This window comes from Alligator mississippiensis, chromosome 1 (assembly GCF_030867095.1).
Source record: "Alligator mississippiensis isolate rAllMis1 chromosome 1, rAllMis1, whole genome shotgun sequence".
Classification (NCBI taxonomy): Eukaryota; Metazoa; Chordata; order Crocodylia; family Alligatoridae; genus Alligator; species Alligator mississippiensis.
In genome coordinates this window covers 480,155,851-480,181,872 of record NC_081824.1, presented here as the reverse complement: position 1 = coordinate 480,181,872, position 26,022 = coordinate 480,155,851, and the positions used below count along the sequence as shown (strand labels likewise).

Below are 26,022 nucleotides of genomic sequence, written 5' to 3'. Positions count from 1 at the left end.
AGTCCATTTGAAGGATGGTGGGCAGGCACAAGGGGTGGGAGGGATAGTGGGGAAAATGGTGTGATTCATGGGAGGGATGGGATAGGGTTGCCATAGTTGCGATTGCAATAAAGCAGACACCTTGTGGGGAGGAAGCGGTGTATACCCTTCCCCCTGCCCCCCCAGCCCTGCCGGTGCCCCTCATTCCCAACCCACAGCCCTTTCCCGCCCCCCCCCCCCCCCCCAGTCCTACTAGTGCTCCTCACTCCCAACCTGCAGCTCCCTACTCCCTGCTGGCTGAGTGCCCATGCCTCCAGCATTTGATTGCATCCTGAGTACTGAGAGATCATGTGCGCACTTGAGCCTGGCTTCTTCGGTGTAACCTCCCATGTCACTCGCTAGCGCATTTTGTTCTGTTTTTTTGGGCATTGCCGTCTCCTTTCTGGTGGACAGCTTGTTGTCCTGTCAGATATCCTGGATGTCCCTAGGTGTTCTCTCCGGCCATGTCTTGTTGGTATACTTTTATTATTGAAAGGATGATTTTAAGTCCTGCCTCCCCTGGTGCTCTCCTTCAATATTCCCGTCTGGCTTCCCATTTCGGGGCTCCACCTCCCCTACACCCCACTTTACACCAACCACAGATGTTAATTCCAGACCACGACTAAGACAGAGTCCACTCATCATGATAAAGGGATTTTTTTGTTTGCTTTTTTTAGGTTTGAAAAGTCCAGTTCAGACAGTGCACCATCCTGGTTTGGGCCTTATGTTAACTGGCCTGTACTTTTACCCGTCCTGGGTTACCTTGCTCCCTGGTACACTCCTTTCTCTCTCTAGTTGTGGTCCGCAGCAGCCCCAGGTTCCTTCTCCCTCTCTCTCCTTGGGTTCATCTTTGTCCCATTCCCTGCTGGCTGTATCTGGGATCCAGTGCTCTGTCCCAGGTAAGTACCCGAGTCCTGTTGGGTTTATATTATCCTAGCATACCTGCTCTTGGAGCTCCTACCATATGCCTTTGGTGGGGCTGCATCCAGCTTCAGGCTGCTCTTGGTCTTGTGGAGGACTCACTTCTGGTCCTCCCAGATCATGGTATGGTGGGGGTTTTATTCCCCCTTCAGGGGTCCAGCAGGCAAATCGGGGTCAGCACACTGCCATAAAGCAGGTCCGTGCCGGTCCTGGCCCTAGCTCTCCCCCAGCATCCCACCAGCTCCATGCCTCTCCAGGCTCCCCTTCCTCTGGTAAGTTTCTATTCATGGTGGTGCCCCTGCCACACATCCCCCTACTTAGGTTGCCTTGTGGCAGAGGAGGGTCTTTGTCTTGGTCCTCAATGACCTTGATTGACGGTTCTGTCCTTGGTGGACCTGCTATTGTCACATGTGCTTTTTTACGTCAGGACAAGAAGTCTGCAACCTTGTTGGTTACTCCAGGCCTGTAACTAACAAAGAATTGAAAGGGCTGTAAGGACAAAGCCCATTGTGTCATCCATGCATTATCGTTCTTATTTTACCACTGCAGGGGAGCATGATCAGTTTACTAACTTAAACTCTCTCCCGATCAAATAATAGCAGAAGTCATTGACCACCCATTTTATCACCAAACACTCTGTGCCCGCCTCTATTCTATTAGGCACTCTCTTGCAGCCCTGGCCCAAACTAGTGATCTTTTTTGTCCAAGGCCTGGGGTGGGACCCCAAAGGCTACCCCGGCTGGTGTTCGGGGTTCCCCTTATCTCGCCTGCCACAACTTTGAATGTAACCTCAGTGGAGGGGTTCCCCCTTGAGGTAATCTTCAGGGCTGTCACGCCACGTGGCGGGCACTCACGGGGCTCCAACCTTCCCTACACCCTGCCCATTCGCCAGCTTTGAACATGGATCTTCTGGCCCTCAAGCGCCCCTGGTTCTTCTCAGGCTCTACCCCGGTCTCTCTTGGCTATCCGGCCATGAGCAGCCAGTGGCCCGGGGTCTCAGCCCAAATGCATAGGCACCGAGGCCCTCCTCTCTAGCTTTGTCTATCCCTAAGCCCAGCTCTCTATCTTACCCATACCGTGATAGCTGTGCACTCCCCATCACCATGATTGCTGGAGCAAAGTGGGAACCAGCAGGCCCGGAGATCCCCTGAACCTAGCGGCTGGTCCCACTCGGGGCTCCTCCCTACAGTAGCTTTTCTGCTTCTTTCCCTATCAGATCACCAGCTGGCTAGCCAGTCGACTTCCCTGCCAACCTCTCTGCCGGTGCCTTCGCCGGCTCTCCCGATGGCGCCTCTGCCATTGTCTTCGCCGGCTCTGCTGCTGGCTTGCCTGCTGGAGACTTCACCGGCCCTGCTGCCGGCTCTGGCACTGGTGCCGGTTCTGCTGCCAGCTTCCCTGTCAGTGCTGGCTCTGCCTCCACCTTCTCGGCCGGATGGATGCTGTGGTTGCGCCCCTCAGGTCCTGGTCTTCCCTGCGGAGCCTCCTTTTCCCTGTTCCTCTCCTGAGCCCTCAGGGCAGCCTTTTGTCTCTGCCAGGTGGCGTCTCCTGCTGACGTCACCTGGCCCCAGCTGGATATGGACGCGGCTGACGAACTGCGTGGGCAGTTTTGCCGCACGTGTTTCCCCACACCTTTCAGCCCCTGCAGGAGGTAAGTGGGGGCTTTCTTTCGTTTTGGCCTGGCGTCCTCCTGTAACCCCGGCTCCCCTGGGACTCACTCCTTTTCAACGGTGGAGTACCTTTTCTCAGCTGTGTTTAGCTTTTTGCTGGCAAAGTTATTGGTCACTCTGTGCCCTCCTGTTCTTAGTAGAACATGGCTCCTATGGCCGTCTCTGGCATCTATCTTCAGGACAAAAATTTTGGAAAAATATCGTGTTAAGACTACCACGTCAGTGCACAGAGCTCTTTTGATGTCCCTGAAAGCCACTTCTATTTGGGGTGTCCACTGTATGGATCCATGGTCCTTCCCTTTTATTGGCAAAGTGTGGAATAGATCTTCTATAGTAATTGGCCAGACCTAGAAATGATCTCATGTATTTCTTGGTCTCAGGGGGTAGGTCATTTTCTATTGTGGCTACCTTGCTCAACAAAGGCTGCATGACCCCTTGTCCAACTAAAAACCCCAAGTAATTGGCTTCCCGTGTCGCCAATGAACAATTTTTGGAGTTCGTGATCATCCCTACCTGGTGGACTTCTCAAAGTAAAGCTTTTAAATGGTGCAGGTATTGCAACCATGACTGTGAGTAGGTAACAATATTGTCAATGTAGGCAGCTGTGTATATCATGTAAGGTATGAGGACATGCTCCATGATGCGCTGGAAGGTTGCAGTTGCCCCATGCAGGCCAGAAGGCATCCACGTAAATGCAAACAACCCCCACAGTGTGCCAAAGGCAGTTTTTGGCTGGTCTCTCTCTGCCATGGGTATCTGCCAATACCTTTTGCAGATGGGTCATGGATATGTATCAGGCTTGTCCTATCCTTTCTAGGAGTTCCTCCACATGTGGCATGGGAAATGCATCAAACCTTGCAATTTTATTCACCCTTTGGAAGTCTATGCAAATTCTCAAGGAATTAGGCATTACTACCATTGGGCTTCACCAAGGGCTATGAAACGGTATTATGACCCCTTGGGTCATCATCTTCTGTATCTCCTGGTGTACATTAGTTTGTAAATGGTGAAGAATGGTCCTCCACCTTTCTCGTTCCATGGTTCCCTTTAGGGTGTTCATCTCATGTCTCACGCCCTTGGGGCCTTCCCAGGTTTTTCCTTGAATATATCACTAAATCCTTCTATGAGAGCTTGTAGTTGTGTTTGTTGATCCTCAGTCAGTTCTGGCCCCTGCTCTACTTTCCCTGCTTTTTCCCCTCTTGGCTGATAGTCTGCTTTAGGCTGTAACTCCTCAGGAGCATCCTCCGAACTAAGCATCCAACCCTCTGGTTCTTGCCAGGCCTTCAACAGGTTAACATGGTATATCTGTCCCTCTCTTCAATGGCCTGGTTGCTACACCTCCTAACCTATAGGGCCGGCCTCTTTTATAATGTCAAATGGCCCCTGCCATCTGGTTAACAATGCATCTGGGGTCATAGGGAGTACCACAAGAACCTTGTCCCCTACGTGGAATTCCCTGACATGTGTTCATTTTTTGTATGCTTGTTTTTGCCTTTGCTGAGCCTCTGCCAAGTTCTCCTGAGCTAACTGCCTGGCTTGCCTGAGCCTCCCATCTCCTGCCTATGTCACTGAGTTCTGACTTCCTCCCTCCTGTAGTTTCCCATTCCTCCCTCACTTCTTGCAGCAAGCCTCTTGGCTTATGTCCAAATGTTAAATCAAATGGGGATAGTTCCATGGACATCGGAGGGTTTTCAGTGACTCTATTCCCTTCCCCAAATGATGGCTTCAAGAAAGCAGGTTGTTGAATCCCACCACACAGGAGTGGAAAAGGATCTTGGAGATGTAGTTGCCTCCAGATGAACATGAGTCATCAGTGTGATTAAATGATCTGTACAGCTAACCGCACTTTATCTTTCATTAGCAGGCACGTGACAAACGGGTCCAGGGAGGTGATGCTTCCCCTCTATGCAGCACTGGTCGGACCCCAGTTGGAGTACTGCATCCAGTTTTGGGCACCACACTTTAAGACTGATGCGGAGAATCTTGGGAGGGTTCAGAGGAGGCCACTCATCTGGTCAGAGGCCTGCAGGTAAGGCCCTACAAGGAGAGAGCAAGGGACCTGTATCTCTTCAGCCTTTGCAAAACGAGGCTGAGAGGTGATCTCATAGCTGCCTGTACATTCATCAAGGGAGGGCAGTGGGGACTAGGAGATGCTCTATTTTCTAGGGCACCCCCTGGAGTAACTCGGAACAATGGCCACACATTAACGGAGAGCAGATTCAGGTTGGACATTAGGAAGAACTTCTTCACAGGAAGGGTTGCCAGAATCTGCAATGGGTTTCCAAGGGAGGTGGTGCTTTCCCCTGCCCTGGGGGTCTTCAAGAGGAGACTGGACAAGCATCTAGCTGGGGTCGTGTGACCCCAGCACTCTTTCCTGCCCAGGGCAGGGGGTCGGACTCGATGATCTATTGAGGTCCCTTCCAACCCTAACATCTATGAATCTATGAGTCACCGTGCCACCATGTGTGGTGGGCCAGTAGGGGATGCTCCTGTGTTGAGCTCCCGCCTCACTGCCCCAACCACCATCCATGCTCCGACTGCCTACCTGTGGGTGCCTTGCAACTGGCCAACCCCCTTCCTGGAGTGCACTCAGGTGTGACAGGGAGCAGTCCTGAGATTAACCTCTATGTCGGCCTACCCACCTGTCTTGGGCTGTCCACCCTCTATCTCGCCTGCCACACCCTGTTAGTAAATAATTAAATTGTTTATTACGCGGAGGCTGCGCTTCATGTGCCCACCTACACTGGGTGGTACATACACACTCCAACCTACCCTACACATGTCCCGTGCCTTGCAGCTGTTACTATTGTCGTCAACTCTATACATCCCTGGAAATGAAGCCTGTGCCTCCCATCTCTCTGCAACATGCAACTCTGGGTTCTCTGGTGACTGGCTTTTTGCATCTTCTTTTTGGATGCCTGCCTCAGTGCCTCTCTCCTGGGCACTTGGTTCTGCTCCCCCTTAGCTGTGTTCTTCTGGAGCTCTGGGCTCACTGCACCCCACTGGCTGCATCCCTCTGGTGCTCTGGGCTCCCTGCACCTGACACTGGCCTCTACCAGCTCTTATATCCTCTCTCTCCATGCACTAATTAGGCCTCCAAACTTCCCCTTCTAGGTTCATCCAAATTCTCCTGGCAAAACAACACCACAAACAAGCCCCCAAGCTATAACTAAAATACTAGCAATGCTATGCCTTTTTAAGGGGACAAACCTGTAGTCAGAGTAGCATGCCCCTATTCTAGGTACCTGGGAGAGTCCCTGTAGATTGGTAGCACCTAGATAGCAGAGCAGGCAGTAGCAAGGGGAGCTAGGCAGGCAGCACCAGGTCTCAAGTAGCTTCAGCAGGCAGGAGCTCCTTCCCTGCCCGTTGCCAGAGAGAGTATATGTCTGCTAGCTACAGCCTGGGCTTCTGTATGCCAGAACCCTGCCTCCTGCTGGTCAGGTGATGTCAGCAGGTGTGGCCCATGGCTCCCTTAGGCTGTTACCCTGACAACCTACAGATGGGGAGCTCTACCTAGCCTGGCGCTCCCTGGCCAGGCTTCTTCAGCCTTAAGGAGCAGGCACATCTTAGTGCCCCGCTGCACACCTACTCCTTTAAGGCCCTAAATCACCGAGTGGGTCTTCACTCTTTCCATCCATAGTTCCTTGCTCCCAGGCTTCTCTTGGCTTCAATGATAACCCACAAGTCATGGGAGGGGAGGTTTTAAGGTGCCTCCTGCTCACTTTTTCCCCAAGGAGGCACCACATGCTATTCACTAGGAGCTACCCTGCCACAGATAGTCCCCGCCCATATTCACCAGCCTCAGTATAATGCCTATTTAAGCCTTGCCCAGGATCAGTCAAGGTTTCTTCCATCTTGTTACTTCTTGTCTTAGGTCTGGTGTTCAGGGAATCCTCTTCCACCTGGATCCACCAAACCCCTTCATCTGGCATTGTGAGCTTCCTCTGCCCTCTCTTCTGGCTATACCAAATGGTCTGGCACACTAGCGCCTTCACTTCTCATGGGTTTCATGGGGTTGCCACTTCCCTAGACTTCCCTTCATTTCCAGGCATCTTCCCCCCAGTTTCTATCGAGTTTTCAGGGCTTCTTGGGCACAGTCTTGGTTCACAAACTCAACTTCGCCATGGCCAATAGGTCTTTCTCCAAATCCCGTATACACTTTCACGTAAGTCACTCTCCCCACCTCATCTTCAAACAGTCTTCTAACCGTCCACCACTTAGTGGAACGAGGGAAGTTGCTTATGTAGATCTGAGGCCTCTTCCCAGGTCTTTGTCCCATCTCTCACTACTTGTCTTCTGGCAGCAAGAGATATTGTCCTTTCTCATTTGGGGTCCTCATTCTCCACTTCTGGGTTATCTGCTCCTTCTCTGGGTCCCCTCTTCTTGGTTATGCTTTGGCAATGTCACCCCGGGTTGCCTTCAACAGGCTGCCCCTGCCTTTTCTCCCCATGAACACCTCCAACTCTTCACCTTGTTTCTGTAACTCCTGTTGAGGTTGTGTTCTCCTTTCATCTGTGGTGGTGAGTGGCTTTTCCCCAGGATTCCTCTTCTGATCTGGTTTAACTTTCTCTGGCATTTCACCTAGAGTCAGTTTCACCATACTTCTCCTTGGCCCTTCACCTTGGGCTTGTTTTCCTCTTGTAGGTTCGGGCCTTGGTCCACTCGATACCGTGTCTGCATTTGGCCTGCCACCCCTCTTTAGTGTCTGGGTGATATGCATTTCCCCCCGTGGGTAAAGTTTGTTTTAGCCATGTTATTCCTTCTCTGGGTTAACCCTTCTTATTTATCATCTTTCCCAACTTCCCAGCACTGGGTGTGAGCTGTGCCCAGCATCAGTCCCAGGCGGCAGTAGCAGCCTCCTCTTATCCGACAGGCAGATCGAAGGGCCCACCCACACCCTTGGGAGCAGTTTGGCAGAGCCCTGCAGCCCTCCTGGGAGTGCAGGCCCCCAATCTACCTACTAGATCAGAGGAGGCTGCTGCTGCCACCTGGGACCAGGGTTGGGCACAGCCAAAGCCCAGCACCAGGAAGATGTGTGCTGCTGCCCATTCCAGGTGGTAGAACATCCCCCTGTTATGCAGCAGGCAGATTGGGTGCCCCCTTCACACCTTGGAGGAGTCAGCAAAGCCACACAGCCCTCCTGGGGCTGTGGGGGGCCTTCCAATCTTCCTCCCAGATCACAGGAGGCTGCTCTAGCTGCCTGGGTTGGGCAAAGCAAGGTGGGTGCTTAACACTGAAGTACCCCGTACTAGCCCACCACACATAGTGACCGGGTCATTCATAGATGTTAGGGTTGGAAGGGACCTCAATAGATCATCGAGTCCAACCCCCTGCCCTGGGCAGGAAAGAGTGCTGGGGTCACACGACCCAGCTAGATGTTTGCCCATTCTCCTCTTGAAGACCCCCAGGGCAGGGGAAAGCATTGGAAACCCATTCCAGATTCTGGCAAACCTTCCTGTGAAGAAGTTCTTTCTAATGTCCATCCTGAATCTGCTCTCCATTAATGTGTGGCCATTGTTCCGAGTCACTCCAGGGGGTGCCCTAGTAAATACAGCATCTCCTAGTCCCTGCTGCCCTCCCCTGATGAACGTACAGGCAGCCACAAGATCACCTCTCAGCCTCATTTTGCAAAGGCTGAAGAGATCCAGGTCCCTCGCTCTCTCCTTGTAGGGCTTTACCTGCAGGCCTCTGACCAGATGAGTGGCCTCCTCTGAAACCTCTCAAGATTCTCCACATCCCTCTTAAAGTGCGGCACCCAAAACTGGATGCAGTACTCTGCAGTCTGACCAGTGCTGCATAGAGGGAAGCATCACCTCCCTGGACCTGTTTGTCATGTGTCTGCTAATGCATGATAAAATGTGGTTAGCCTTGTTGATCACTTCCTCACATTGATGACTCATGTTCTTGGAGTGAGCTATGACTCTAAGATCACTTTTAGCTGCTGTGCTGCTGAGAAGATCGTTCCCCAGCCTCTAAGCATGTTGGTGTTTCTTTTTGCTGAGGTCCAGCATTTTCCATTTGTCTTTGCTGAACTGCACCCTATTTTGTTCTGCCCATTTTTCCAACCTGTCCAAATCTGCCTGGATCCCTACTCTCTGGTGTGTTAACTTTGCCCCATATGAAAAGAAACAATCTTTTCTTGAATCTCTGCTTGTTGCCCTTCAGCTTTATTTTTCCTGCTGGACTCCCACAAATGTGATCTTTAATATTTTTTCAAAGGTTTTCCCAAGGACAGAGGTGACACTAAATGGCCTGTATTTACCTGGATCTTTCTTCCTCCCTGTCTTGAAAATAGGGACTACACTGGCCCTTTTCCTATCCTCTGGGACCCAACCGGAGCACCATGAGTGCTCAAACAGCCGTGTCAGTGGCTCTGCTATGACACCAGCCAGTTCCTTCAGCACCCTTGGATGAAGTTCATCTGGGCCCGCTGATTTGAACACATCCAGCCCCTCCAAGTGCCCCTTCACTAAGGCTGCTCTAACAGTCGGTGGGCTGGTGTCCCTCCTGTGTGTATCTATGATCCAATTGGTAGATTTGTCTTGGTCTGCATCTAGGAATGCAGATGCAAAGAACTCATTGAAGAGCTCAGCTTTGTCCCCCCTCTCTGTAACCAGTGCCCTAGTTTATCCTGTAAGGGTCCTTTGCTACCCTGTGCCTTCCTTTTGTTCCCTATGTACCTGAAGGACTTTTTGTTGTCCTTAATATTTGTCCCCAGTCTAAGTTCTCGTTCTGCTTTGTCCTTCCTAACTGATTCACTGCAAGTGTGAGCCAGAGAGGTAAGTTCCTCCTTGGCAGCTACCCCTTGTTTCCACAGCCTTTATACCTCTCTCTGTGCCCTTAGGCTTTCCTGGATTTCCTTTTTTCAGCCAAGAGGGCTTCTTGGCCCCTTTGCCCCCTTTTATGTACTATGGAATTGTCTCCTTCTGTGTCTGTAGGATCACTCCCTTGAGGAACGACCACCCTTCCTGGACCCCAGATCACCAATGCTCTTGAGCTTTAACACCTCACTAACTAATCTCCTGAACACACTGATGTTAGCCTTTCTGAAGTCTAGCACTTCAGCCCTGCTGGTTAGTTTTCCCACCCTTTGCCGAATTGTGAATTCAATCAATCAATGGTCACTGTCCCCTAGGCTACCTTGTACCTGCGGATTCCCCACCAGGTCATTCCCTTTCACTAACACCCAGTCCAGCAAGGCATTTCCCCTAGTGAGATTGCATACATCCTGCATTAGCTGGAGGTCCTGTATGCAGGTTAAGAACCTAGGCGAGCAGTTAGATTTGGCTGACTGCTCCTCCCAGCAGATGTCGGGGTAGCACCCATGACAACCGTATCTCTGAACCGCAAGGCCTCTGAGAGCTGTCTGCACAATTCCAGATCTAGCTCATCCTCCTGGTGTGGTGGTCTGTAGTAGACCCCCCACTACCATTCCCTTTTGCCCCTGAGCCCTTTGTACCCTGACCCACACTACCTCGGTCTGGCCCTCCTCTGATCCCATCTTGATCATAGAGGATGTATAAAGTTCCTTAACATAGAGAGCAACACCCCCTCCCTTTTTCCCCTCTCTCTATCCTGTCTGTACAACCTGTAGCCCTCAATGCCCACTGTCCAATTCTAAGTAGGGTCCCACCAGATTTCTGTTAGTCAAACCAGGTCCAAAGTTGTTGCTTGCAAGCAGGAGTGCAAGTTCCTCCTGCTGGTTTCCCATGCTCCTAGCATTCGTGTTGAAACATTTAAGCCCCCCGATGGGTGTCTTTTGTACCCCCCTGTCCTGTTGTCTATTGGACCCTGTAACAGGTATCCTCTCTGGGCTGATCTAAACATGGCCTGCACATTTGTTCCTGGGCCAACTGCCCACCTTCTCGCCTGCCATGCCTTGCTGTTAATTGGTTAAATTGATATTAATTAGCGGGAGGCTGCCCTTTTACTTCCCTGATGCCAGGGAGCACTCTCTGTGGCTCTGTTTCCTCCCCGACACCGCAGCCCACATCTCGCTAATGCAAGTGACTCTGTTCAGTCTGGGCCTTGTTATAATCTGGCCCCCTTTTTCTCTCTCTGGGCTCTGTGTGACCCTGTCTTGCTGTGTCCCCTCTCCTGGGGCTCCTCAATATTCGGCCCCCTCTCCTGGGGCTTCCCAATGTGCTGCCCCCTCTCCTGGGGCTTCTCAAAGTGCCGCCCCATCTCTTGGAGCTTCTCAAAATGCTGCCTCCACTCCTGGGGCTTCTCAAAATGCTGTCCCCACTCCTGGGGCTGGGGTCAGTGCACCCCAAATGCTGTGCCCTCTCTGGCAGTGGGGTCCCCACACAGCTGGGTGTCCCCTATGAGGCCTCCTCCAACCTCTAATGGTCCCGCCCAAGCCACCGGTATTTAAAACAGCAACAAAAACACAAACTCCTGGGCTGTAACATAAATTAAAGCCGCCCGGTAAAAACATCATTCCTCAAAACACCCCATGGATGCTCCATCCTTCACCCGGCTCATGCTGTACCTGTGGTCAGGCCTCTCCTCTAAGCTTTGCTCAGGGAGAGCTCCTTCCTCCCTGGCTGCTGGTAGGGAACTGCCAGCCTGGCCTCAGCCCCTGGGCTTCATACGGGAGCCTGGCCCTGCCCCTTCTGGTCAGCTGACATCCTCTGGTTGCCCTGGCAACCAGCAGCTGTGCTCATTACTCCCTGCTAGGGCTCTTTCCCTAGCAGTTTTCACCCTTCTTAGGAGCAGGGCACCTAAGTGCTCTGCAACAGGCCCCTTAGTGCTTCCTTTAGTGCTTACCTTGGCTGCACTGCTTGTGGCTCATTGATCCTAAGTTCTCCTTATCCTCTGTTTCCCCATCCCCCAATGAACCTAGTTTAAAGCCCTCTAGAGGAGATCAGCCAACCTGTAGGAGCACAGACTCTTACCTTTAAAAGAGAGATGAAGACCATCTCGTCCCAGGATGCCTCTCATGGAAGTGCGGTTCATGGTTGTAGAAACCGAAACTGGCACGATGGCACCAACTCTGGAGCCAAAGGTTGACTTTCCTGATGCGGATGGTGACTGCTGACAGGAAGGATAGATGAGAAGACTACCTGTGCCCCCGACTTCCTAAGCCTGGCCCCCAGAGCCCTGGTGTCACTCATGATGTGGCCGGACTACTCCTGGCCACATCATTCATACTGACATGGATGAGGACCATGAGATAGTAATCAGAGGGCTGGATGAGATCGGGAATCCTCACAGTGATGTCCAGTATCCCGGCTCTGGGTAGGCAGCAAACCTCCCGTGCTGTGGGATCTGGTCGATAGATAGGTTCCTCCAGGCCTCTCAGGAGGGAGTCGCCCACCACAATGACCAAGTGTCTCTTCCTCCAGCTGCTCGGTTGTCACTCAGCCTGCCTGGTGTTCGTGTGAATGTGTCTTCCCATGTGGCTTCCTCTGCTGTATGATCCTCCAGTGCTGCCAGGACTTTGTATCTGTTCCCTGGTTGCATTGGGGAAGTAGTCACAGCCTCATGTTGTCTAGCTCTGGAGGTGACCGTCTTCCTTTCAGCTGTCCTGGGACTCTCCTGTGATGTCTCTGTGCTAGGTGTCTGGTCCTGCAAGGGCAAGGGAAGTATCCATGAATCATCCTCTGCAGCCCTGATCCCCCACAGCCTCACCTCTGCCTGAAGTTCCCTCACCTGCCCCTCCAGGGCCTCAGTCTGGGCACATGTGGGGCAGGCAAGGGACCCCTCCCACCCCCGCACTACCCCCAGGCCTCAGAGGTCCTGCCAGGCAACCCCCGGAGACAGGCGGGCATGGCACTGCCAACCCAGCCACGGGTCCTCTCTGGGTGGAGGCCCCGCAGGAGCTCTGGGCTGGAGGCAGCATCAGGGCAGGGACCCTGGCTGCGCTCAGGGTCACCACCCTATAGTAGTACCCCTCCTTGTTCACTTACCTGAAGTCTCTGTCAGAAGCTCTTGTGCACTCCTACATGGTGCGTACTCCTGCCCATGAACTGGCCTATGAACTGCTCCCCTGTTGGCAGTCGCTGTTCGGTGGCTCCCTGGTCACAAGCTCCCTGGTCACCTGGGGAGTCTCCTTTTATAGCCTTCTGCACCTGGGCTGACTCAGGCCCAGGCAGCAATCCCACAGCAGTCAACACTCAGCACACACTCAGCGCTCACTCCCAGCTTCTCAGCGCACACCCCACCAAACAAACAGCCAGGCAGCTAAACCAAAGGTACAGGCAGCTGGATCACGTACCTTTCCTGGGCAGGATCTGGTGCCTGGCCTGGCTTCTCTCCTCCTCCTTCCTCCCTCCTCTTGCTCAAGCAATTGCCTGCAAACTGCTCCCCTGTTGGCAGTCCCTGGTCACAGGCTCCCTGGTCACCTGGGGAGTCTCCTTTTATACCCTTCTGCACCTGGGCTGACTCGGGCTCATGCAGCAAGCCCACAGCAGTCAACATTCAGCACTCACTCACCATTCAGAGATGGCACTCTGCCCACCCCTCACTCCTGACCTCCCCCAGCCTTGCCATCACCCCTCACTCCTGACCCGCAGCCCCTTTCCCATCCCCCAGCCCTGCTGGTGCTCCTCATTCCTGACCCACAGCTCCCTACTCCCCCCTGGTAACCCTTGATAGAGGGGCATCGGCAGAGGGGCAGGGGGCAGGTGGTGTCTGCAGGGGGGTGGGGGTGGAGGGGTCTGCAAAGGAAGCAGGTGCAATCCTGGGGGAATGAGGGTCTGGTGCAATCTGTTTGAGGGTGCGGGGGAAGGTGCAATCCATGGGGGGATGGGTAGGCACAATCTGTGGGAGGGTGGAGAGGGTAGGCACAATTCACGGAAGGGATCATGGGTAGGTGGGATCTGCAGGGGGATCCTGGGGTTGGGGAAGGATTGGCAGGATCAGGTTTTCAGCCCCCAGCCTGTGTTTGTCAGTTCCAGTTTTCCTCCAAACATTGAAAAAGCACAGACGTGCATCCAGACAATGTCTGCAGAATGGCTGTACACCCTCCATTCCTGAGATGATCAAATGTATATAATGAAAACATGTATTTATCTATTATTTAAGGCAATCAAATATTTATTAGTTAAAAAAAATCCTATTAAAGGTCCTCTTTTCAAACAGTTATGCTGTCAAGAACTAGATGTCCTTTAAAAGTCAGAATACTTCTTAACAAGATCTGTTTTCAACCCTATTGCTACTCTTTCTTCCCCAGATCTTTGCTTCAACAGTCTATTAATATTTTACTCAAATTACCATAACATTAGGAATTAGCTGGTGGTTTTTTACGTGGCTGGTGCTGGGATGCTCAGCCAGCTGTCAGGTGTTTAGACATCCCATGGGAAAGTGAAAATAATTGCAATGAAAATAGACAGTTAGCTATTGAATGACTCCCATGTCAGGACTCCAACCTGCTGCTCAGAAAATTGCAGTAGGAAATGAAGAAAATAGAGAATCATTTTTTTACGATTTGTTCCTCATCACATTTTTCGCAGATAACACTTGGTATTTGGGAAACAAGTGCAACTGAAAGCAGGCGCAGAGAACGAGCAGCCCATTTTAGAGTTTCTGGCTTCAATGCCAGATGCTTCAGAGAAATTAATACCCAACGATGTCCAAGTACTTTGAGTTTTCTCCTAAAATCAAGGTTACACATGCATGCACTTACACACACACACACACACACACACACACACACACACACGTACCAGCTCGGCCCCTGGCTCCCCCGTCCAGCGATGTAGCTGGTAGCCATGTGGTGCTGGAGCAAGTCAGGGGCAGGAAGCACGGAAAAGGCCTGGGGTGAGCTGGCTGGGCTGATCAGTCCTGCTGAGGCTCCCTCTGGGTCCTGCTGCCCTCTTCTCCTGTCAGCTTTGACAAGGAGCTTGGAGCTTGTAAATATAGTATCACACCCTGAAGACTCCCTCCGCCTCTGCCTCCACCTCCGCCTCCTTGCCTGAGGAGGCTGGGTCTGCGCAGCCAATTGATGCTGGCCCTCTCAGGCTGCACATACACAGTTGGCCCGGAGCGCTAAGGACAGACAGACACAGACAAGACTTTTATGCTATTAGAATTTGTATACGTGCACCGCTATCTATTCTAATTTTTAATTTATAACTCAGGTAACTGATGGGATAGTACTGAAGCCAAGCAGCAGATGGGAGCAAGTGGCACCTTAGGGCGCTTGTACATGGGACAGGGGTTTAGTCCTTTAGGATTCCTTTCTATGCCCCCTAAGTTGAAATGGTGAATTTTAATTCAAATGGTGGGTTTTATTTTCTGTCACTGTATACAGGCCATTGTCCTGGTGGCCACAGGCACCTGCTGAAGGCAGAAGGGGCAATGGGACAATCTTTTTTTGATTTGGTGAAGCGTGCCTGTCTATCCCGTAACTGGGGGGTGATCTGCCATCAGGCAAAGCAGTCCCTGAGATGTGGGAGGAACCAGTCTTTCCCTCCATGGCCGCAGGACCCCCCAGGGTCACATGGATGGGCTGCTAGTGGGCTGGGGGCTGCCCCGGCTGGGCTTCCATACCCCATACCCCATACCCCATCCTGACTGCCTTCTCCACCTGTCAGCAGACACAGTCGCCCTCCTGCTGCCTCCCCTCACTGCCCCAGGGGCAAGCCACTTCCTGGGTGTCCTCAGGTGTCCTGGGGGCTGCAGGTGCCTGCTGAAGGCAGAAGTGGTGAGGGGCCTGATCCTTTTTTAGTGGAGCGTGCCCACCTCTCCTATGGCTGGTGGGGTGAACTGACAAATTAAAGGCTGCAATCTTCTAAGTTGCAACATTGCAAAGTAAACTACATTGGGATGTGGTTTAGTTTGTGATGATACAAAACCATTTAAAAAACCACAGCTGGCAAAGCAAACAAAACTGTGGTTTGCATCTACCAATGTACCTTGAGAAAGTCCCAGGATGGTCTCCTCCTGCTGTACTTGGCCTTGATGAGGCCGCAGCTGGAGTACGGGGTCCAATTCTGGGCTCCACAACTTAAAAAAGGATGTGGAGAAGCTTGAGAGAGTCCAGAAGAGAGCCACACACATGATCAGAAGGCAAGAGAGCAGGCCTTATAAGGAGAGGCTGTGAGCTATGGGACTGTACAACCTGAGGAAGCACAGGCTCAGGGGTGACTTGGTGGCAGCCTATAAGTATATACAAGGTGTACGTCAGGATCTGGGAGAACATCTGTTCACCAGAGTGCTCCAGGGGACAACAAAGTCCAGTGGTCACAAACTCCTGCAAGACCATTTTAGGCTCGACATAAGGAAAAACTTCTTTAGTGGCTGAGCCCCCAAGGCCTGGAACAGACTCCCCCCAGAGCGGGGTGCAAGCACCTATTCTTGACAATTTTACGAAACATTTGGATGCTTATCTCACTGGGATCCTTTGACCCTAGCTGACTTCCTGCCCTTGGGGAAGGGAGCTGGATCCAATGATCTTAGGAGGTCCCTACCAGGCCTAATGTCTATGAAATCTATGAAAAAAACCCCAAAACTCATAGATGTGTAAAGTATGACTCTATTAAGCCACACAAAGAGACATTTTCATCACATGTACATGGTAACATCATCATGTACAAGCACCCTCAGAGACTGGCTGGGTCTGGGAGGCTCTCACAAGCAACAAGTGACAGGGTTGGGTGCTATGACGCAAGCACTGGTGGCTTCCCAACACACAGACAGCCTCAGGCTCGGACCACTGGCCACCCAAGGCAAAAGCTGCTCTCTCGGCTCGTCCCATTAACACACTGGTGTAGTTTGTGTTCAGTCTAGGTCTGGGAATTTGACCAGTCAAATAGAGTTTAACCAATTGACCGGTCAGATATCAGCCAAAAAGTGTAAAACATTGCCAATAGGTCCACACGATACACAGAAAAGTACCATTTTTCCATTAAGAAATGTTTCAAAAAAATATCATAACATAACATAACATGACATGACATTTCTGTCAAGAAAACAACAAAAATGTAGATTTTCTGTAAAATTGCTATAATCTTTGATCAGTAAAAAATATGGAGATTGATTTGTCAGTTGTCAACATTTGAACTGTTCATTGACCAGCTGCCTAACCCTAATTTAATCTGCATCTCTCTGCCTCTGAGTTTGAGCTGTCGTATGCACACATGTGTGCGCAGACACCCACACCCACCCACCCACCCACACACACACACACACACACAGACACCCTGCCCAAAGACAAGACCCAATAGCATCCTGTTAGGGTGACAATAATTTGGTTTATTAGCGAGCACTGGATTTGCAGCTGAATAAAAGGCATGACCTGTGGCCTAGCAAAGCTGCTGACCACAAGGCAGAATGATCGGTAAGCCAGCCATTTGCATATGCTAAGTAACCATTTTAACTATGTCAACCATTTTCTGAGAAAAAAAAAGCCGCAAGTGAATCTGTGGGAGTCTGTGTGTTGTGAACCAGCTACAGTAAGGAATGAGATAAGATACAGGGGCCAAAAGAGGTGGAAGATGGTACAACATGAGACAGAAAAACAGACTGGAATGTGGAAAACAATTGGTAACAGAATCCAAAATGAACATATGCAACAAGGTGAATGGTGATTGGTGAAGAAGCCTCCAGAAGCTTCCAGGTTTTGGTCAAAGTCTGCCTATTGACTGAAGAGCAGGAGACAAGGTCTTAGACATACGCTCATCGCGAGAAGACATGTAAATGAAGAACATGCATAGGCAAGTCCATGCTAATGAAGCAAACAGTAAACAGAAGTGGAGCTTGACATGGGAGGAGAAATGGGTGGAGCATAGGAGGGGCGAGGGTACAATAAATGTTAATAAACATGAACCAAAGTGTATAAATGTAGAAAAAACTATTGTTCGTTGCTGCTTCCCATATTCTGTCGGTGTAGGAGCTCGCCCAAAGCTGTCTCTATCCTAAATTAAGCTGTTGTGAGCAATGTGTGCTAGTGTTTGCTCCCTGCTCTGCTCTGGCTAATGAGTCACAGGATCCATGGGTAATTAGACTGTCGTTTCCCTAATCACACTGCATGGAGTCAGGGTCTAACATCTTGATGTAGTTGGCAGGATTTGACACACATTTGGAGGGGACTGATCATCCCAATCCTACCAGGGTAAGGCCTAGCCGGCATACTGGGTTGTCTTGGCCTGGGTCGCCTCGCATGTACTAGGTTCTCTTGGGCTGGCTCAGCTATTGTACCCCATCTTTTACCTTTCCCCAGGAACATGGCAGCAGGTTCAGAGGCTTTTCTTCTTTGTGTGTGGGGTCAGGGTGACCTCAGTGGTTTTTTTGTGACTTGGGTTAAACAGAATGGGGGTCCGCTGCAGGGGCCCCAGGGCAGTCTGTCTAGCGTGGCTTGTATTACGGCCTGGGGTTGGGTCAAGGGAACTTTAAGTAAAGCAACTGCCCTTCAGACTTTAGCTTGCAGTGTTCAAAATTTCATCTTCAGGCTGCTAACATCTAGGAGAGAGCGCCTCAGAGTGAAGTGTGCACTCTGGCCATCTGTACCTTAACCCTGATGATAGCCCTGAGTTTAGTAGATATAGAATTGTTTAATTGTCTGTATAGTTGCTGTTTTGTCCTTGCTCTGTATCAATAAATTCACCTATTATTGACTAGCAGGTATTGTGGTCAGTCTGAGGGCTGTGTCCATCCAGAACAAAGGTACAGGTGCTGGGTCCAAATCCAGTCCAACACTTGGCAACTGCACCAAGACAGAAGAGTAGTAATCTAACTAATCAGAGAATGTGTTGATGCAGAGTGATTTGTTTTAGAGGGGTTAGATGAAGCTTGTAGTAAAGTAAAGTTATATAGGAAGGAACTGAAATTGTCAGTATTGTGCAGGAGGTGCTGTTTGTTACCGTTGGCCAGGAGACTTTGTTTGTCCAGGCCAGGCAGAGTAGTGGCCATGAGTATGGGCTGTAGTCCGCTTAGACTTAAGTCAGAACCTCCTGTTGTGTTTACAACAGGAAGCTGGAAAGCAAAGAGAGTCATCTCTCTGCTAGAAAGGCTGTGTGAATGAACAGGGTTCCTGAACTCTAAAATGCCTGGGAAAAAATAATTACAGCTTTCTGTGCAGTAAAAAGACAAAAGCGGGTGTGTGTTTGCTGTGGAGTTTATAAAGTGTAAGTTAGTGGTGCAGGTCATAGTAAGAGAAAGTGTTGTACAAGCAGTATAGCTTCAGAGAAATCAAAACCAGTTAGAGAAATGGGAGAGAGAGACTCAAATCTCGTGTGTATCACAAAAAGAAGCAAAGTAGCACAGAAAGAAAGAAGGTATGTTACTAGACATCTGTTCACGCAGTAGCAGAGAATTTGTGATTAGAAGTGAGAGGAGAGACTTGGTTCCCACCCCCAACCCGCCATGCCTCTCCAGGAACAGTGAAGAGCCTAGAAGAGGTAAAGACTGTGAACAGCTGTGAAAATAGAGACCAGGGCCCAGAACTAATTTGAGTTACTCTGAGCAGGGAAAAGGAGTAAGCTTATCAAAGGCATGTTTCGTTTTGTTTTGTTTTTTGCAGAGGCATAGTTTAAAAGTTCCTTTTTAGGGTAGGAAGAGTTTTCTTGAAGGGATTGTGTGTAGTGTGTAATTTGTCACCCACGGTCTTTTGGGGGAACTTTCTTAGTCCTAAAGTAAAGCTTGCTGGGTTGTACAGCTGTAAGAGAGAAACATTTGATGACTAAATTTGTTTGCAAAAAGCAAGGCAAGAAGGGGCCACTGATAAGAATGAATTGTAAAACGGTAGCCCCAAAGAAGTTATGGTTAAGATCTGTTAAGGAAAAAAAAACCCTAAAAGTTAAGTGAAACCTAGAAAAAATGTTAGGATTCTAGAAAGTTGTTAGAGAGAAAAAACAGGAAAATCTAATAAAAAGTCTGCACAACCCTAAAAGACCAAGTAATCTAGCAGTCCAGAAAAGGGGCACAGAAAAGATCACTGTTACAGCTGCCAGAGCCAAGAGCCTGCAATCTCAACTGACCCGAGGGGGGCCAAAACTCCCAGAAGTCAGAGACTGTGTCCATGAGTAAAGAAAACCCGAGCAGGAGAGTGAAAAGTTTAATCCTAGGCATGACCTGAACCTGCCACCCTCCTAGGTGTAGTCAGGTTAGTAAAGCTACCTGTAGCAAGGTAAGCTCTGCAAAATGCTGCATAATAACCACACTAAGCAATAGGCAAAAGCAAATATAAAGTGCCTTAAAACATTCAGCTCCCACCTCCATGTGAGTTATTCTTCATTAAAAAAAGCTAGGGGAGCATACTCCAACAGGAAAAAACCCTTGGTGCAAGCCAAGAAACAGAAATGTGTGGCATAAAATGCCCGCTACTTTAGAAGAAAAACACTGCTGTAAAAGCTAGTGCACCTGTGCACCCCCTGGATCCACCCACCATGCCTCTGGCACACATGCCAAGAAAGGCCCCTAGTGCTCCACAACCCCAACACCTGTTTGACCCGTGCCATCAATGTCTCCCATGCTATTTCCCCTTTCCCTTCACGTCCATCACAACCCCCAACACTTTCAAACCATCCTGAATCACTCATAACCCATGTGTCTTCAACTCTCCCCAATCCCCTACCACCAAAAGCATACTTTTCCCTTTGTTACTCTATGCTCCCGCTGTGTTCCCATATCCTATAATGTACCTCAATACTCACTCATGTGATCTCTCATATCTTACTACCACCATGACATCATTCATATACAATAAGCACTTCATGTACCTTCCCCTCAGTACCATCACCCCTAAAATTGCTTCATTTTTCCAAATGTGCTGTGCCACTGGCTCGATTGCACAGACAAAAAGTCCTGGCGACAGTGGGCACCCTTACCTAACCCCTGCCCAATAAGAAACCCTTCTCCCAAACACCCTATCACATGTACTTTGCTTTCCACCCCATGTATAATGCCTTTCTCCATCCTGTACATTTCCCTGGCAATCTCATCTTCCCTAGCACTGAAAACAAACTGTGTGAAATATTAGCATATGTTTTCTCCATATCACTGCTCTCCACCACCATCGTCCACCTCCTGTCACCTACATGTGGGCCATGTCATGAGCTTGACCTATGTAGTAACGACATAAACTGAGCATGTGCTTTAGACCATGGTACAGTGCACTAATGTAATGGCAGGAAAAGGAAAAGGGTTGGTGTAGCTCCAAAGCATAACCAAATATGAAAACTCTGTGTTAAGTCTATAATTGTGGTTAAGTCCTGCAACTCTGAACTCTTCTGAAGCTCAACCAAAAGGATCAGAGGATCCAATCAGCAAGCTTCCCCAAGGGAACAGAGAAGCCTGGCTACGGGCCCTGTTTACCCTTGAATCCAACGCTACCTAAGTGTTACCTTTATTAACACAAATGAATCTTTGCTGTTGTACATCTCAGTAACATTTGTGAGTGATGACCTGAGTAGTCTCACTGGTGCCCAGTCTCACTCTCAGCACCAGTTAAACCTTAGAGCAGCAGCCCTGCACATTCCAATGGGACATCCTGGCCTAGAACACCCCCCACCCCACAATCCTGCTGTGTGCACGGGGGATGCAGGAAGTTTAACTTATAGCGAGTGAGGTGGAGCCACAGAGTCATAGCGGCTCACTGAGAGAGCAGCTGGCCTGGAAGGGATGTCCAGAGGTCACATCTAGTCCAACCCCTTCCTGACGCTGAATCATCCCTATCCAAACCATCCGGTACAACCCATAATGTAACCTCTTAACCAAACCACACAGTCTACCCTGATGCAACACGAGACGTTGCACCCGAACCTGCCAAGGCAACGCTGGGCAGCCATGACATCCAACGCTCTGTTTCTATAAATGTTGGTAAGATGTGCTCAAGAGATAACAGGTACAGGCTGTGTCCCCACTCCTGAGAAAAGCACCCTCACCCACCCAATCTACCTGAGCATGAGGTAAAATCCCTTCCTGACCCCAACTGTGGTGATTGCTCTGACACTGAGTGGAAGGGCAAGACCCGCTAGCCAGGAACCACCTGGAACCAGGTCTGAGCATGAAGGGGAACCGATGGGAACTCCACCGTCCTCACCTGAGGGAAGCAACAGACCGTTTAGGTAACCCGAGGAGGTGAGTGATGGGCTGCGCTGGTTCCATCCAAAACCCTCATGTTCTTCACCCTGGAGCAGGGATGCATATGGAGGAGGGAGAGGTGTGTGAGAGTGAGCGGGGTCCTGCTCACAGCATGGGATGCAAAATCCCCCTGGGGATGGATCCACACTGCAATTATCCTCCTGGCTCTGGTACACCCGGCTTCAGAGCTGCATGGGACAGCCCTTAAGAGCAAAGGAGCAGCAGCCCAGCGCAGGACAGCCTGCCGTGACTTCTTATCTGGGAGACAATCTCTTCTCAGGGTTCATAAATGCTAGGAGCTGTTTTAGAGAATAAAGTTTTGTGCTTAAGGGAAAAGACAGAAACCACTTTGTGAGAGAAACACGACAGAGGAAAGTGAAAGCACACTGAAAAAAAAAGAAGACAAAGGAGGAGGGGGTGTACAAGGTCCTGTAGCAGGACTCTGACAGAACAGGTAACTATTTGCAATATTTATTATTTACAATAGATACATATGAATTTATATTCAAATATTCACATGTAACAGCTGCAAATGTTGCCTGTCTGCAAGCTGAGTAGGTGATCTGTGCTTAAGGGATCTGCAAGAAAGGGGTGGCAACATTTTGCAGGGGGTGCACAAGCCCTACCAGACAGGAGGGTATGCAGTGCACAGTGCATGCTTCTTCTTGGCATGTTTAAATTGTGAGCAGAGCCCACATTGCAAACTGGGGGGATCTGATTGACGGCTACTGAGTCATAAAAGCGGAAGAAGGGAACGCGCAGGGAGCATCACGAGTGGGGCAGGAGCAGATCCCACCCCAGTGAGGGTTGGCGCACTCAGCCAACGCCGAGGGAGTCCATGCTGAAACTTGCCTGGAGGGCATCAGGATGGGGGAGAGACTGTGACATCCCGTGAGAAGCTGATTCCCCTCCGGGTTTGGAGCTGTGCACCCAGGGATGCAGGTGCCAGGGAAGGAGTGGGAAGGGAACATGGGAGGGGTTGGTAAGCAAGGCTGGTAGCCTCGCTGGGAGAAGCAGCAGGGCCCTTACAGTGTCCAATGACTGGACTCTGTGTGTGTGTCTGGCTGGGATGCTGGGCTGAGGACAGTATGAAACCCGTGCTGGGAAGGCTCAAGCAGCAGCGTCAGAGACCTGCAGAGGGAAACCCCTGTCTGTGGGTGGGGCGCAGCCCTGAGAGGGAGTGAGCTGGGAGTATAGAGGGGAAGGGGACATCTAGTCACTTGTGCTTGCCAGTAAGTGTATTTTTCAGAAGGAAACTGCTTAAGAGAACACCCTGCCAGCAGAGGAAACGAAGGGAGCACTAGTTTTGTCTGCAGTAGTTTTCCTTTCCACTGGCTGTTTTGCTGCTTTACCAGGGCTGCTTGAAAGAGCCCCGCTCCCGGAGCAGCAGACGTCTCGCCTCCGCATCCAGTGGTGGGTCACAGTTACGGCTGTGCGACGGGACATCGATTGTGACCAGGAGGAAATCAATTGGGTTATGAGGTGGGGGGTGAGGGGGGAACTGTTTTAAAGGCTTATAACAAGGGGTATTCAGTTATTCAGGTTTTTTAATACAAGTGGGGCCACTTCATTATCCACCTAATCTGTAGTTGCAATTGTATCCAGGTCAATAGTTTTGTTATCAAACTATTGTTATAATCTTTTTTTTTCCTTTTTCCTTTTTCTCTTATTTAAATTGGTTGTGTATAATAAAGAGTAGTGTGCTCATAAGGTTCAGAGTGACTTCCTGTGTGGGAAGGGCGAGGGGCACACCTCTCCACCGGGCACCTCAATTGGTTGTCTTCCTGCAGGGCTCCGGGGCTACTGGCACCCTGAGGACCTAAAAACTGGCGCATCACCCAGCCTTAATGCGCCGGGCATGGGGTTACATACATACACACATATATTTATATCTGTATACATACACCACTATTTATTCTAAGGTTTAATTTATAAGTCAATTAACTAATGGAGTAGTACTAATGCACATCAACACTTATAAATATGTAACTTTGTAGCAACGTATATACACGTATAGGTAGGTGAGCACACCCCCAGTAGAGCAACAGTAGGTCTGTTCCCCATCCCGGACGGCAACGTTATGTGTATCCAACACTGGAAAGAAACAAAACCAGGCTATCCCCTCTGTGTGTGCAATGATACAGTCCAGCTAGGTCTGTCGTAGACACCCAGAATAAATGTCTTTCCATTAACTACTGTTGTCTTGAAGTCACCTGAGGTGTGGCAAGCATGATCAGTCAGGGTGGGTGGGATGGGGGCTCCGTCCATGGCCTCAGGACTCTACTCCTGACGACAGCCGGTGCCCTTGCTCGGCCTCCTGTAACACATGCATGACTTCTTCCACATGACACCCCTTTCTGCCCCTCAGACAGGGCTGGTGGGTCTACTTTCCTGGTTGCTCACTCCCAGGGCCCTCTCTGACATGCAGGGTTAGGGCTTCTCTAGCGGGATTCCCCCTCCTGTTGTCCTCAGCTGCATGCTCACTAGCTGAGGCTGCTTTCCCCTCAGGGCCCTGCTTTTATCAGAGCCAGGGATCACCTCTGGTCTCTTCTCACTTCCCTCACCCATGCGACAGGCAAACATATAGAAAAAACACTGACTGGGAAAGGTTGTGATCACAGATGCTAACTTAGCTTTGGAAGCTTTTCTCTTCTTGGTTGGAAAAGAAAGCAACATCACAGCACCTTCAGCAATGCACTGGGACACTGAAGCCGAGAAAGAGAAGCCAATCCACTCCTTAACCCTGAAAAATGTGTGTATTCTCCAAGCAGGTGGTCTTCACTCACAGGCCACACCAAGGGCTTGTGGAAGGAAGAGAAAGCATGCTTGAACACCAAAGAGCTTCACCAAAAGGGGGTCACTGAAGCAAGCGTGGGAAAGAAACCTCAGCTTTAGCACCTGCATTGATGAGTGCTGTGTGTTTTACCAAGTGCCTTGGCTCCATGTGTGTTAAAGCCACTGAGAATACAATACAATCATTTCACAAGCAGAGCTCCGGTCCATTTTGCCAGATCTACGTTGTTTTTTCTGCTTGGTTTCATAGTTTCATAGTTTCATAGTTCGTCGGGTCGGAAGGGACCTGAGCAGATCATCTATTCCAACCCCCTGCCGTGGCAGGAAAGAGCACTGGGGTCAAACGACCCAGGAAAGGTGTTTGTCTCACCTCCTCTTAAAGACCCCCAGGGTAGGAGCCAGCACCACTTCGCTTGGAAGTTGGTTCCAGGTCCTAGCCACCCTGACTGTGAAGTAGCGCCTCCTGATGTCTAGTCTGAATCTACCCTCTGCCAGCTTGTGACCGGTATTTCTAGTCACTCCTGGTAGTGCTCGGGGGAACAGGGACTCCCCCAATGCCTGCTGGTCCCCCTGACTAGTTTGTAAATGGCCACCAGATCCCCCCTCAGCCTTCTCTTGTGGAGGCTGAACAGGTTCAGGTCCCACAGCCTCTCCTCGTAGGGCCTGCCCTGCTGCCCCCCGATCATGCGAGTGCCCCTCCTCTGGACCCTCTCAATGCTGTCCACACCCCTCTTGAAGAGCGGCGCCCAGAACTGGACACAGTACTCCAGCTGCAGCCTGACCAGTGCTGCATAGAGGGGGAGGATCGTCTCTTTGTAACTGCTTGTGATGCATTTGTGGATGCACGACAATGTGCATTTGGCCTTCCTGACCGCGTCCCAACACTGTCGGCCCAGGTTCATTTTGGCATCAATAATGACTCCAAGATCCTTTTCTGCCTCTGCACTGACGAGAAGGGAGTTCCCCAGCCTGTAGCTCTGCTGCTGGTTCTTCCTCCCCAGGTGCAGCACCTTGCACTTGTCAGTGTTGAAACCCATCTTGTTCTCATCCACCCACCCCTGTAACCTGTCTAGGTCCAATTGCAGCCTATTCCTCCCTTCTAACGTGCCCACATCCCCCCACATCTTAGTGTCATCAGCAAATTTGAACAGGGTGCTTTTTACCCCCTCGTCCAAGTCACTGATGAAGATGTTGAACAGTGCGGGTCTAAGGACCGAGCTCTGGGGAACCCCACTGCCCACAGCCCTCCAGGTCAAATAAGACCTGTCCACCACCACTCTCTGGATGCGGCCCTCCAGCCAGTTAGTGACCCATCTGACTGTGTAGGTGTCGATGCCACAGTCCCGTAGTTTTTTAATGAGAATGGGGTGAGAGACAGTGTCAAAGGCCTTCCTGAAGTCCAGAAAGACTAAGTCCACTGCTACCCCTGAGTCTACGGATTTTGTGACCTGGTCGTAGAAGGCCACCAGGTTGGTCTGACAGGACCTGCCTCTAATGAACCCGTGTTGGTTGCCCCTAAGCATGATCTCCCCTGCTTGCTCCTCGCGGACATGCTCCAGGATAACTGTCTCAAAAAGCTTACCTAGGATCAAGGTAA

At 50.5% G+C, this 26,022-nt stretch overlaps 1 protein-coding gene across 1 annotated transcript in view; it reads right to left on the bottom strand.

Annotated features, from left to right (window-relative positions):
• The window catches only part of LOC132249526 (E3 ubiquitin-protein ligase TRIM11-like), a 103,270-nt gene that overhangs the window by 67,034 nt on the left and 10,214 nt on the right, over positions 1 to 26,022 (bottom strand). The window lies entirely within an intron of this gene.